This window comes from Balaenoptera acutorostrata, chromosome 13 (genome assembly GCF_949987535.1).
Source record: "Balaenoptera acutorostrata chromosome 13, mBalAcu1.1, whole genome shotgun sequence".
In the NCBI taxonomy this organism is placed as follows: domain Eukaryota; kingdom Metazoa; phylum Chordata; class Mammalia; order Artiodactyla; family Balaenopteridae; genus Balaenoptera; species Balaenoptera acutorostrata.
Window position 1 is genome coordinate 89383055 of NC_080076.1, and position 15460 is coordinate 89398514.

The 15460-nt window shown below is 43.9% G+C and overlaps 1 pseudogene; it reads left to right on the plus strand.

Annotated features, from left to right (window-relative positions):
• Nucleotides 1-411: 411 nt before the first annotated feature.
• Nucleotides 412-14829, plus strand: LOC103015431 (V-type proton ATPase subunit C 2-like; annotated as a pseudogene).
• Nucleotides 14830-15460: the final 631 nt, after the last annotated feature.

Sequence of the window (15460 nt, forward strand, 5' to 3'; positions counted from 1 at the left end):
CTCAGGCATCCACCTGCGTGAAATCATCATGGCTCCTGACAGCCAATAGGAGCACATGGACCAGCTCAACTAGCGGGAGAGAGGCTGGTAAACCAGATGTCCCGAGCGGGAGAGAGGCTGGTAAACCAGATGTCCCGAGCTCCCGTGTCTGTGTGTTGTAAATGTCCCAGAATTACTTGTGGGTATTGACAGATTGAAATTCACAAGTATCTCTAGCACAGAGCTATTGTGGGATATTTCCAAATTCCCCGAGTTAATTTATAACTGAAGATAGAATTTCAGTCACTTCCTTTGTATGGATGGAAAGCCAGCTCATGAGCCCATATGTGTTTCTGGGGGGCATTTTGACGACATTTGCTGTGAATTACAAATACTTCCAATAATATTTCTCTCTGCATCTAGAATAGCACCATGAGGAGGCATCTGGGATTGAACCATCTCACATCTGTCAAACAATATTCACACAAATGCTATGGGCCCACGGCCTTCAGACATGACTGCGTAACTCCGGGTCGAATTTCAATCAGTATTTTGCCTAAGAGAGAGATGAAGAAGAAACTGCACACAGGTAATTGACTCGAGTAATGCATTCTGTATCCCAAAGAGTAGAGCTTGAGACCTGTAAACTGAAGAAAAATGGAAAACAGGCCATACTGACTGCATTCATACGACACAGGGGGTTCCCTTCCTCCCCACCAGCAGGGCAACCCCACTCCCTCCCCTCCCTGTATCTAGTCTTCTCTCATGTGCTTATATGGGTTTGGCGTTTATTGTTTGTTTGTTTATCTAGCAGTTGCTTCTAAGAGAAGAGTATACAAGTATATTCAGAGTACATAGAAAAGTGAAAGAATATTTTCTTGAGTCACGTAATAAATGCTCTCATGATCTTTTATTGATAAAAAGAAAGGTAACAGGTTTCTAGCTTTCTCCCTCCTTTTAGACTGGCTACTTCCTTCTCACATGTACCAAATTATCCCCTATGTAAAATGGAGAGAGTGGAGATTCTCCTACACTTTAGAACCAGGTAACTTATGACCCCACCTATAAGATAGGAGCTGAAGAGGCACAGGGAACAAGCACGTGTGATGTGGTTGGTTGATGGGAGCCAGACCGTGAAGGGACTTCTGAGTTATTGCTAAACTGTTGTTCTTTATTCAGTGGATCCTGGGAGCTATAGAGGGTTTTCAAGCAGATGAGTGATAAATACATTAATGATTGGAAAGACATCCATTATGGCTGTGGAGTGAGGATGAAGGAGCATCTGGGAACACAGAGCAGTGCCGCCATCCCTCCAGCCCAGGCTGGGCAGCAAAGACACATGGTCATAGAACTGTAGACCCTGTGACCATGAGGTCAGGATCTCATCTATGTCCTGACCCCCGTCAACTGTACCAGCCCATGCTTCCCACTCTCCAATCCTTTGTGTACAACCCACCAGGGTTTGAACATATGAACATCTTCTTGTTACTATTTTTTTTTTGTAATTTTCACTTTTCTTTTAAACTTTTTGTAAGTTTATACAGAACATGTGCAGAGCTTGAACTTTACAAACTCCAAACACCCAGATAAAAATCCAGAACATCACCAGGGCTCCAGAAAACCCACTCACGTCCCCTTCCCATCCCTACTGTTCCCCAAGAGTAACAACTACCCTCACTTCTAACCCTCTAAACTCAGTAGAAAAAATGAGCCCATGTCTTGAACAGGCACCTCACTGAAGAGGCTAAGTGGCCAAGAAACCTAGGAAAGGTTCCCAAGGGAAATCTAATGCAGTACCCCTATACACTTACCAAGATGGCTCAGATGAAAAAGAAATTTGCAAAGTCTTGGCAAGAATGAGGGGTGACCAGAACCCTGATATTCTCTGCTGATGGAGAGTGAATTGGTACCAGCCCTTTGATGAATTCTCAGGCGCTATCTCCCAAAGCTGTGCACGTGCATTCCTTCTGACTCCTGTGTGTGCACGCACCCTGGAAGTGCACATGCAATCCCCCAAGAGACACACCCGGAATGTCCGTGGCAGCTCTGCTTGTCACAGCCCCAAATAGGGAAGTATCCAAAAGCACACCCACAGTAGAATGGATGGCTGAATCATGGTCTATTCACTCACTGGAGTACTACGCAGCACTGAGAATGATGAGACTTTCGTATGCAATAATAGATGGATCACATGATCCTATGGAATGAAGAGAGTTGGGCTCCAAAGAAAACATGATATAGGATTGTATGTGTGTATGTATGTACGAATGAATGCATGTATTTACGGTTGAACCTCAAACAGTGCAGCCATTAGGAGCACCCACCCTCCATGCCGTTGAAAATTCTTGTATAATTTATAGTGAAGTCCTCCCTATACACAGTTCTTCTGCATCTGTAGTTCCACACGTATGGATTCAACCAACTACAGATGGTATAGCACTGTACTGTTTACGATTTTTTAAGCTTTATCTTTAAGCAGGTTTAGGTTTATAACAAAACTGAGATTTCCTTTCCACCCCCTGTCCTCTGACGTGCATAGTCTCCCCCATTATCAACAGCACTCACCAGAACAGCGTATTTTCTACCAAGGATGAATCTATATGGACATATTAGAAACATGAAATTCCATACTTTTAGGGTTCACTCTTGGTATTGTACATTCTGTGTACTATTTACTATTAAAAAAAAATCCCCATATAAGTAGACCCATGAAATTCAAACCCATGTTGTTCAAGGGTCAACTGTATGTAGATTTATTTGTATCTATCATCTATCTATCTATCTATCTATCTTTCTATCAATCATCTATCTATCATTTATCTATTTATCTGTCATCTATTACCTATCAGTGTATTATGTCTATCTATCTATCATCTATCTATCTATTATTTCTCTCTCTCTCTCCCTCCCTCTCTTTCTCCCTCTCTCTCTCTTTATCTATCTTTTCCCTTTCCCAGGCACTAATGTGCAGCTGTTAAGTGAAAAACAGGTCTGTACTGAAGAAACGTCTTTATTCCCAAACACCTGGGTGTCATGAAATACACACACTGATAAAAGTCAGGACTGACCCCTTGCTGTTCATCAAGTTTAAAAATATTTTATGGGAATGACTAAGGCAATGACTTTTCAAAATGTCATGCTGTGGAAGACTAAGAATAGGCAAACCCATTTTGCAAGTGATATGTTTTAAGAAAAAAAAGCTTTTTAAGAATTTTTAGTTATAATTTTTAATTCTGCTATTAATTTTAAAAATTAAAAAAAAATTTTACCTTTGACTCCCTTGATTGTATTTAAATGAATATATTTGTAAAGGAAATTTTATGTCTCTACCAGAAATGGAAATATGTATCACTCATCACCAAAAAAAAAAAAAAAAACACTTTCTCCAAATATGAAATGGATGCAAAATAATGTTACTAAATTCCAGTTAGATTCAGTTGACTGACAAAGGCTCTGATCTGAGGTTAGCTTTCTCTTCATTAAAAAAGATGATCTGCTGGTATTAGAGAGGTGTTTGGCATGTATTAGCATCAAACAATAGAATCTGTAATAAAAAAAAAACTCCCTACAAACAAAAGTCCAGGACCAGTTGGTTTCACAGGTGAATTCTACCAAACAAAGAGGAACTTATACCGATTCTTCAAAAAGATTGAAGAGGAGGGAACACTCCCAAAGACATTCTATGAAGCCACCATCACCCTGATACCAAAACCAGACAAAGACACCACCAAAAAAGAAAATCACAGGCCAATATCTTTGATGAATATAGATGCAAAACTTCTCAACACAGTATTAGCAAACCGAATCCAACAACACATAAAAAAGATCATACAGCACGACCAAGTGGGATTCATCCCAAGTTCACAAGGAAGGTTCAACATTCACAAATCCATCCGCGTGATACACCACATTAACAAAAACCACATGATCATCTCAACGGATGCAGAAAAAGCATTTGACAAACTTCAGCATCCATTCATAATAAAAACTCTTGCCAAACTGAGAATTTATTTTAATGTAATGAAGGGAATGGAAAGATAACTGGAAAGCAAATGGACAATGTGGTTCTTTTTTAAAGGGAACTTTACTTTTATTTATTTATTTACTTATTATTTTTGGCTGCGTTGGGTCTTTGTTGCTGTGCACAGGCTTTCTCTAGTTGTGGTGAGCAGGGGCTGCTCTTTGTTGCAGTGCGCGGGCTTCTCATAGCGGTAGCTTCTCGTTGAAGAGTGCGGGCTCTAGGCACACAGGCTTCAGTAGTTGTGGCGCATGGGCTCAGTAGTTGTGGCGCGTGGGCTCAGTAGTTGTGGCTCGTGGGCTCAGTAGTTGTGGCTCGCGGGCTGTAGAGCACAGGCTCAGTAGCTGTGGTGCACGGGCTTAGTTGCCCCGCGGCATGTGGGATCTTCCTGGACCAGGGCTCGAATCCATGTCCCCTGCATTGGCAGGCAGATTCTTAACTACTGCGCCGCCAGGGAAGCCCAATGTGGTTCTTTTTTAAGCCTTGGGCTGTGACAGCAGCTGAAACCCTCTCCCTTCCGCCAGTGGTGTGAGCCCCATTCTAAGGAGCATAGCACTTGGGTTCCCTTAACTTCTGGGGAAAAAAAGTGATGGAACCGAGGTCCTCTCTCACCTAAGGATGGATATTCCGACAAAAGGCCAATGTGGAGATTTCAAGTGTTCAAGAAGGATTTTCGACCATCACATAACACCACCATAAACCATTATTTCTGAAAAAACAGAAATTAACAAGGCCTTTTCAAAGCCGTAAAGTCTTGCCTTTGAATAATGTAAGGGTATGAAGGTCACATTTGATGCTACCCGAAGTTTCTTTCTGACATTTAATTTTCCCATAAACTTTGTCCTAAAATGAGAACTCTTGATCAAATATGGAACCCGATGTCTAGGAGCTGCAGAGGCTTATAAGACATTGTCAAGGGCCCCAGGTGTCTGGTGAGGGATGAGGGTATAGTCACATTTGCAACTTTTGTCCTTTTTTTTCTCTTGAGCAGTTTTTTTTCTTCTTTAATTTTTGTTATTGAAGTATAGTTGATGTATCATATTGTGTAAGTTACAGGTGTACAATATAGTGATTCAAATTTTTTAAAGGTTATACTCCATTTATAGATATTATAAAATATTGGCTACATTCCCTGTGTTGTACACTAACTACATCCTTATAGCTTGCTTTATACCTCTTGCTCCCCTCCCCCTATCTGGCCCCTCCCCCTTCCCTCTCCCCACTGGTAACCACTAGTTTGTGCTCTATATCTGTGAGTCTGCTTCTCTTTTGTGAGTCTGTTTCTCACTAGCTTGTTGTATTTGCAACTTTTTTCCTTTCTTATAGCTGCTCTGACTTGTTTCCTCATACTTCTTGTAAAATGGAAAATTAATACTATTAATCAGACTCTAACCCTTTCTCTTTCATTCCTCAGATTATCTTTTTCCTTTCTTGGACTGCTTTCCCCATGTTTGGACCCTAGAATAAGCTTGGGAAAATTTAAAAAGTTCAGTTGGATGGCATTTCTAAAAATGAAGCTTTTTAAACTCTTCTTTGATCAAACTACAGCAATTTCCACAACTTCTCCCTCCTATTTAAACCGTAGTTCGAGGTAGGGTTGGGGAATCTCCTCTTGGGAGTGCCCTTTTACGTGTTATGTTGAGATTTGATCATAGGATGAGGAATTTAAAGGGGATAATTTTCAGCTTAAGTAACAAAGCAGAGAGTAACCTTCATTTAACACAATGTGCTATGAATATGTAAGTTTGTAGAGGTAGCCGTAACCCACTCAAACATCAAAGGTCAACCCATAGACAAACAGACTTGGCTCCACTACTTAAAATCATTAAAATTATCGTTATCATTTCGTTATTCTGCCTTTCAGTTGCTACACTGAATTGTTCCAACGGGATCCCTTTTTCAGTGCGATATTCCTAACCACTTTCCTAAAATTTTACCCCCGCCCACAAATCTCACTCTTTCTTCCTCTTCCCCGCTGTACTATTATCAGCAGCCTCAGAGGTACTGTATATTTCACAAATATGCCTGTTTATTTTCTATCTTCCCCACTGGAATGAGAGTCCCATGAGAGAGGGGATTTCCATCTGCCTTTTTTTCGTGTTTTATACCCAAGCCCCAGGCAGTCCTCGACACACAGCAGCTGCTCAGTGAAGAGTTATCGTCTTCTTAATTAATGTAGCTCTCAACTTCAGGCCAGACAATCCTGCAACACCGAGAGGGGAGGAGGGTTTTGATGGAGCCTTATTCCTCCTAAGAAATCCATCCTCCCTCCTCGAAAAGGCTCCCTGGCCGACCACTGTACATCCTTTATTACATCCAGCCATCTGCCAAATGACCATTTTATCACCCCCTATTCATCATGGTGTCTGCATTTGGAGGCGGCTCGTCTTAAATTTCACCCACATTCCCATCCGCAGCAGGATTTCTCTGCATTAGGTACTCCAAGATCATGGCCAATGCAAATAGTAACTTGTGAAATGTGTGCCTGGAGTGACATTTCTTCAATTTCTGGACAGCCAGTGGGCGATTCGAATATCCTGGAGTAATAAACTGTGTGCCCACTAAAGACTCAAGTAAGGGGCCTCCACAAATGTGATGAGAGCGACAGCCCAGCCATGGCTGATACATGTAAGTTGTGCCTGATGCCCAGGTGGGGACTGGGGACGTCTGTGCACCAATCAGCCAATGCTGTCACAAGCCTGCGCAGTGGGGGGAGGAGGAAAGGGACCCTGACTCCTCTTCCTAATGGGGAATCCCATGGGAACCACCTGGGGCGCCCAGATGTACCTTTTCCTGCACAGGAGTTTATCTCACTGCACCTTGGGGTTATCAGTAGCTCGTCTCTCAGACCCTGTCCCCGGAGCTGAAGGCAACTTGTCCTGTCTCTCTCTGCATTTCTGCTCCATTTCCAAAGAGTCTCAGTTTCCTCATTTGCAAAATAAGGATAACAGCATCTGTTATTATCAGCATCGCTATTAAATGTGTTAATGCCTCGCACTTAGATTAGGGTGTGGCTTATAGTTAAGTATCTAAGTCTAGGCTGTTATCTTTATGATTTATTTCTAGCTTCCCTCTCTGTTGGCCTTTTCCTTCATCTCCTCTGGTATCTCTCCTTGCCGTGGCTTTGAGGTCTCACGCATCATCTCGGACCCCACGTCTACCTGATTTTGGACCTCAGCTCCCTACAGCTGACCAATGTGGGGATTCCTAAGGAGAAGAAATCTGCTCATCCGCTCTTACATCCCAGCTGAAACTGAAATGAGATTCATCTTAGTAATCAGCCATGTATGTTTTATAGAAAATGTAGGCATGGCAGTTGTAACACCATTTATTTACAGTCATCCAGACTTTTTTTAAAAATTAATTAATTAATTTTTGGCTGCATTGGGTCTTTGTTGCTGCACGCGGGCTTTCTCTAGTTGCGGTGAGCGGGGCCACTCTTCGTTACAGTGCGCGGGCTTCTCTTTGTGGTGGCTTCTCTTATTGTGGAGCATGGGCTCTAGGCACGCAGGCTTCAGTAATTGCGGCACTCGGGCTCAGTAGTTGTGGCTCATGGGCTTAGCTGCTCCACGGCATGTGGGATCTTCCCGGACCAGGGCTCAAACCCATGTCCCCTGCATTGGCAGGTGGATTCTTAACCACTGCACCACCAGGGAAGTCCCCAGTCATCCAGACTTTTAACCACCAGGAAGATCAGATAGACAGGTTGGTTTTGTGCGTCCACTGGAAGGTCAGTCCTGGTCCAGGAGACTGGGCGTAGAGCTGGCCTTGACACACCACAGCGCCCTGTGACGCCTGCATTAGCAGCCTGATTCCCCACCGTGGAGCCCTGGGTGGTGGCCCGACTGCCCACTAGAGTTCCAGCTCGTGGAAGGCAGTGATGCTTTCCTTGGCACAGGGATGGTGAAGACCGTAGCCCTGCAAATATCTGTTAAATGAGTGAGGGAATCAGTGACTGAAATCGGCTTCTGCAAAAAAGACTCATCAAGTAAGCAAGCCCTGCTAAGGAATGGAAGTAGACCCTTCACAGAGATATTTTGTAGCTGCCGTGGAGGTGTGTCACCTGGATCTCCTCGGGGTGCCGCTTCGCTGCAAGTGGTCCCCTTAGTGGACAGGGTCCGCCTGTTGCTTTCTGGATCTGCCTTGGTTTCCCCTTTTCCCAGTCAGCCAGCCAATTACTGAGCAAATCACAGCAGGGATGCAGGGTCTGCGTTACTTCTGTCCAGTTCAGGACTCCTCCAGTGGGGAAACTCTGCCTCTGGACCTCCCCACTGTGTTGGCTGAAACTTTATCAGATCCATTTCCCAAGTCCTCTCTGCTCAATTCTGCTTCCTCTTTAATCTTCCATGTGGGCATTGCCTCCCAAACTGTGTGTGCTCCTAATTCTCCCGGCATCCGCTTCCCAGAGACTAAAACTAACAAAACGGTCTTTCCCGTGGATACATCGGAGATTCCAAACTATTCAGGAAGTTTTGAAAAATTGAAATATTTGACAACACATAAAAATTGAAGACAAGAAGCCGCAGCCTCCTGGCAGCCCTCGGTGTGCTTGGCTCTGCACTCTGGCCACGTGCCCACCGCTGCCTGCAGCCCCCAAAGTGTAGCCAGTGCCCTGCTAGCTCTGGGAACTGCATAAAATAAGACAGGAAGCATGTGGGAGGTTTGCTTAATTTCTGCCCTTGGAAGTAAGGAAAATTTACAAGAAGATAGTAACCGCAAAGTCCAACCTGTCTGATGATACCAAATTCACTATTCTTGACTTCAAAGTGGGGGCCTTGGATTCCTGTGTTGGCCTCTCTGATGAGCTGGGGAAACTCAATACCTTTGCTGAAAGCCTCATAAAGAGAATGGCCCAGAGACTTCCCTGGCAGTTCAGTGGTTAAGACTCCATGCTTCCACTGCAGGGCGCACGGATTCGATGCCTGGTCGGGGAGCTAAGATCCCACATGTCATGCACAGCGCAGCCAGAAGATTAAAAATTAAATAAATTGTTTTTAAAAAGAGGACTTCCCTGGTGGTACAGTGGTTAAGAATCCGCCTGCCAATGCAGAGGACACGAGTTCGAGCCCTGCTCTGGGAAGATCCCACATGCTGTGGAGCAACTAAGCCCGTGCGCCATAACTACTGAGCCTGCGCTCTAGAGCCCGCGTGCCACGACTACTGAGCCCGCACGCCTAGAGCCCGTGCTCCACAACAAAAGAAGCCACCGCAATGAGAAGCCTGCGCACCACAAAGAAGAGTAGCTCCCACTCGCCACAACTAGAGAAAGCCCGCGCACAGCAACGAAGACCCAATGCAGCCAATAAATAAATTAATAAATTTATTTATTTTTTTAAAAAATGATAATGGCCCAGAGTATGGTAGGAGTTAGGGATGTTGCAAAAGGGAAGGTACAGGAGACCTTTCCCACCTTCGGAGTTGACCCAACATCCTTTGTGCTCACTTTGAATTGGACAAGCCAAGTATCCTGCAAGACAGCCGCTGGGGAGCGGGGAGCATGATGGGCACAGAAACAGAGCAGCCAGCATGGATCGAGAGTGACCCGGCATCCCCAGGTTCTGCCTACAGCTCTCTGAGGACGCACCTGGAGAGCCTGGATTAGAAGTCCACGTCTTCACTTGGGTACTGATCAGTACTGCGAGCAAAGAAGACTTTGTGTTGGATTCTGAATATCTCATCGTGCTTCTGGCCCCTGTTCCCAAACCAAGTGACACACAATGGCAAAAAGCCCACGAGTCCCTCTTGGATATGATGGTCCCTCCATCAACCAAACTGATGGTCCAGGATGAGAGCTGCCTCTGCGCGGTGACCCTGTTGTGAACAGTGACTGACGGTTCCAAAACCAAAGTCAAAGAAGACAACTCGTCTGTGAATTCTCCTATGATGAAAAAGACATTTAGAAAGAAAGGGAAGAGGTGCCCAGACTGCTGTGTGATAAGAAGCAGCAGTATCAAACTTTCTGTGTTGCCCTTAAAAAAAGGATCATGCACCTTCCAGGGCCACAGATGGAAGGTCCCCAACTGCACAGACTCCAGATCAACTTCTGGGAAGCTTTGACTGCCTGGAGGCACATAAAAACCTTGAGAGTGTTTGTGGGTCCGTGGCCAGGTGTGGACAGCCGGTGATATTTCAGGCAGTCCTTCTACAGCCTCGTAGAAGGCATCCACCAAACTCTGAAGGTTCCAAACTCCGTCTTCCGTCATGTGGATGATGCAGCAGTGGCAAGTGTATTGGATGCAGCTATAGAGGACCCTGAATTGTGACTCAAACACCAAGCCTACTTTCCTTGTGTCTTTTTTCTTTTTTTTGCTGCGTTAGGTCTTCTTTGTTGCACGCGGGCTTTCTCCAGTTGCGGCGGGTGGGAGCTACTGTTTGTTGCGGCGCACGGACTTCTCATTGTGGTGGCTTCTCTTGCTGCAGAGCACGGGCTCTATGCGTGCAGGCTTCAGTAGTTGTGGCACGCGGGCTCAGTAGTTGTGGCACGCGGGAGTCAGTAGTTGTGGCACATGGGCTTAGTTGCTCCGCGGCATGTGGGATCTTCCCGGACCAGGGCTCGAACCCATGTCCCCTACATTGGCAGGCAGATTCTTAACCACTGCGCCACCGGGGAAGCCCCTTTGCTTGTGTCTTAGTTTTTCAATGACCTTGGTCTTCTTGACTAGAAAGGTCAGCTGGCCCCACTAAGCTCTCATATCCATGCAGACGACTACAGGTTCTTCTGTCCCTTGTCGAGAAAATACTTTAATATCCTGCAGAATTTAGATGTTCAAAGAAATTGTTCACAAAAGTCAGTTACAGTTGTGGTTCTTTTTTAAAGTTGTAATAAAGAAATGCTCTCAGCCCTCTGGGGGAAAAATAATTGGAAGACCACATCACGTAAAAATACACATTTCCCCATTTTCTTTTGTAAAGACAGAAGCTGTTATAACACTGGATTCACACTTTTGCCTGGCAACAAGTAGTGGGTTGTCAGGAGCCAAAGTTCCCTTTGCAAGTGGTACCTCCCCCCAGTTTGCTGAAGTCCCCACTTCTTAGTGATTTTTTACTAACACTGAGGGTGAGTGGGTGTTAAACATTCACTATTACATTCACGCTGTGTCATTTTGTGCGGCAAGGTTAAGAGGACAATTAAACTTTTGGGGGAAGCCACGCCTTCACCCAAAGCGAGTCAACCAAGGATAGATCAAGAGGGCCAGCTATTTCTAGAAAGTTGGGAGAGTCTGTATTTGTTTGGAGAAGTATTTAAAATGCAAATAATACACCTGAAATGAACACAACATGTAAATCAATTATACTTCAATTAAAAAAAAATTTTTTTAAAGAAAATAAAAGCAAATCTGTTCAGTACCAAGTTAAAAAAAATGCAAATACGAAGTACGGGCCTGAGAAAATTCCCCAGCATGCTTCACTCCCCAGTTCACCCATCCAGACCCTCAGGCTCTCTTTATTCTTGGTCATCCACATTCTCTACAAAAAAATAGACCCAGATACCATCTCCAGCCAGTGAGAAGACAGAGGTCATTCCAAATTCCCTGAGCACAGTGACCTCCACATACGGTGGAGGACACAGGTCAGGTCAAGGTCAACGCTATGACTTGCCTTCGAACTCTAAATGAATCAGTGAAGTCTCCTTTAGGGAAATCATTTCATTTAAATAAAGTGTTGGGTGGTCATGTGATCCCAGAACAACTTAAAAATGGCAGTCATCTCTTTTCCCAAAGTCTGGCCTAACTGATGTGGTCTTTGTCTCATCTCTACATAGTTCCTTGTAAAATCTGATGATTTGACTGAGACTTTTGTTTCATCATATTCATTGATGAGCACGAAGGAAGAAAATTTAAGTTGGGTAAGACTGAAAGCCCTTTTTGGCTAATGAGAGACATTTGTTTATTTTCTTTCCCTCTTCGTTTCTTCCTTCCTTCCTTTCTTTCTTCTTTCTTTCTCTCTTTCTCTCTTTCTTTCTCCCTCCCTCTTTCCTTCCTTCTTTCTTCCTTTCTTTCTTCTTTCTCTTTTTCTTTCTTTCTCTCTTTTTCTCTCTTTTTTTCTTTCTCTCTTTTTTTGTAAATGTGCATTTGCTTAATAGGCACTTTTTTTTTAATGTCAAGCAAGGGTGCCCTAACTTTAAGACATTTATCAGAGTCGTGGGCATTGTTTGGTCATTTAGGGCTTCCCTGGTGGCGCAGTGGTTGAGAATCCGCCTGCCAACGCAGGGGACACGGGTTCGAGCCCTGGTCTGGGAAGATCCCACATGCCGCGGAGCAGCTGGGCCCGTGAGCCACAACTACTGAGCCTGCGCGTCTGGAGCCTGTGCTCCGCAACAAGAGAGGCCACGATGGTGAGAGGCCCGCGCACCGCGATGAAGAGTGGCCCCCGCTTGCCACAACTAGAGAAAGCCCTCGCACAGAAACAAAGACCCAACACAGCCATAAATAAATAAATAAATAAATAAATAAATAAATAAATATTTAAAAAAAAAATCTATTAAAAAAAAAATACATTTAGTAAAGCTGCCGCTGTTTACCAGGAGGAAAAAGATTGTGGGAGAGAGGAACATGTTTAGGAGAAAAAGGATGAAATTAAGGGCTTAGAAAGCTGTGTCTCTGTGAGAAGCAGAATGATTTCCCCTAAAGATGGTCCAGTCCTAATCCTCGGAACCTGTGAACATGCTACCTTATGTGGGAAATGGGAGTTGGCAAATTGATTAAACTAAGAATCATGATATACAGTTATCTTGGGATAATTCATGGTTTATCCAGGTAGAACCAATAGAATCACAAAGGTCCTTATAAGAGGGAGGTGGGAGGTCAGAATCAAAGATGTGACAATGGAAGCAGAGGTCATGATGATGATAGAACAAAAGCCAAGGGATGCTGGTCCCTAGAAGCTGGAAAAGGCAGGGAAAGGGGTCCTCCCCTAGAGCGTCCACAAGGAACACAGCCCTGCCAGCACCATGATTTTAGGGCTACAGATCTCTAGAACGATAAGATAATAAATGTGTGGGTTTTCTTAAGCTGCTGAGTTTACGGGGAATGGTTACAGAAGCAAGGGGAAACCAACGCAGAGCCTAAGCACCTTGCCCCCTGAACGCCAGAGAGCAGAATTCAGTGTTAACGCATTGCATTGGCAGAAGGACCAGAAGGACAGCCACGAACAGCATTTTTATGTAACAAGGTAATAAATAACAATAAAGCTCGTCTTCACGCAGTGCTTCCCAGGAAGCAAGGCACCATCACAGTGCTTTGTTTATAGTGGCTCACAGAGTCCCAACAATAGATGTGAAATAGGCATTACCATCACCCCCACTTGACAGATAAACAAAGTGAAGCCCAGAGACTCCAAGCACGTGGCTTCAGATCACGCAGCGGCAAAAAAGAAAGGCCCACCTTGCTCAGTTTGTGTGGGTCCAGATCCCATGATTCTCGCCACTGCCCTGAGCTGCCTCTTCTAGGAGACTGGGTTTTGAATATAAAATTCAGACTCTTAGAATCAAAAGGCCTGTTCGAATGAATTAAAAGAAGTACAAGGACTGGTGCATCTTAGATGTCTGCTCTGAATTTGCGTGACGATTTAACGATGATGTCCAAGGTGAAGACTTTATGATGCTTTTCGGGAGGCAGATGAGCAGAACCACTTGCTTTTGTAGTTGTTATTATTGTTACTATCATTTATATGCAGATATGCCATTTAAAACAGTGCTTCCATCTTGATTTAAATAGCCACAATCCTCTTTGTTTCCTGGCTCACCAAACCTTTTCATCATAGACAAGACAAAGGTTTTGTTGATCCCCAATTAAATTAATTGTTCCCAGTTTCTGCATCAATAATGGAATCCTAATTAATGGAGCTTTATGGACTTTGAAAAATAACAAATGATGATTGTTGGCTTGAAGTGTGGCTTGTAGACATATGGATGATTTGGAACACTTGCAAAGGACTTTGTAAATATTTCTTAAATATTTTACTGCTCCTGGCTCTAAAGAGCCCTTTTGCTATTACGTTAAAATCTATTTAAATTAATGCTTAATTACGCTGGAACTGCTTGCATGATTTAATGTAAAGTTAAACTTTGACTATGTGACTAAATCTCTTTAAGAGTCTAGCCTTAATCTTATCTCTTCTCCCCTCAACAATTTCAGCACCTAACTCAGAGGTAACCTGACGTTGGTTTGGGGTGAATCATTCCTTACTTTTATGGGGCATTTTCATTCATATAGATGTCACTGTGTGTGCTATTTGTGGCTGGTTTTTGCTTTTGTTTTTGTTTTTGGTGGCACTGCAGGGCTTGTGGGATCTTAGTTCCCCAACCAGGATCAAACCCGGGCCCTCAGCAGTAGAGCACTGAGCCCTAACCACTGGACTGCCAGGGAATTCCCTGTTGCTAGTTTTTTTGTGTTTTTTTTTTAACTTTTTATTTTATAGTGGAGTATACTTGATGAACAATGTCTTGTTAGTTTCAGGTTTACAGCAAAGTGATTCAGTTATACATATACACATATCTATTCTTTTTCAGATTCTTTTTCCATTTAGATTGTTACATGATATTGAGCAGAGTTTCCTGGCTAGTTTTGATAGAGTACAAGACTGCCTTTTGTTTGCACTGCTTTCTACCAGGCTAAGAGATTTCATCAAGAACTAAATCAGCATTCTCATCAAATGCTTATTATCCTCCTTAATCGTTTACCTTTCCCAGCTCTGCCTTTTTTTTTTTTTTTCCTTTGAGAACCTGAACACAGTCTCTGACTTCCTTCCCCACTCCCCTCTGGGCTTAAAGAGCTGTAATGACACTCCCCTCTTTATCCCAGGAGAAGGAGAAGGGGGTCTCTGGAGCGTAAGGGAGGATGTAGCGTCTGTAGATCCCCTCCCAGCCGCTCAGCTTCTGCCTGGAGACCTTCCCCACTTAATCACTTATTCATCATCTTCCCACGGGGCTGGAGTTATGCTAAGTCTGAGTGATGTCCTGGACGAAATATCCAAAGTTTCAGTTCAGTTTCTCCTCCCATCGCCAAGAAGGTTGCCATTTGGCTCATACAGTTGAAATTGACCTTTCCTAGCATTCCACCAGCAAATTCCTATGATGCCAAGGTGTCATCCCTGAATTTATCTTCAGTAAAAGCTTGCTTGGATTCAAGGAACAGAGGGAACTTTGGCTTTCGGGTGGCTTGAGGAGGGAGGGCAAAGGCCACCTTCCCTATTTGCCACTCTGTATATCTAACAAATAACTAAGCAAATTTGCTGGAAACCATTCTTTGAGTTTTAAAAGGAAAGTAACATCTTGTCACCCAGATTTTTGTTCTGTGCTTGAAAAACCAATGAAGAATAATCCTTTCCCACTCATGTTGCCCCGTTTCTGGACAAGCATGAACTCCGGGAAATTCACTTTTTCAGGCCACTTGTGCTGTGGGTACCACACACCTGGCTGGTTCGCCACTGTCATCAAAGCACCTGGGCTAAATAAGTGTGCAC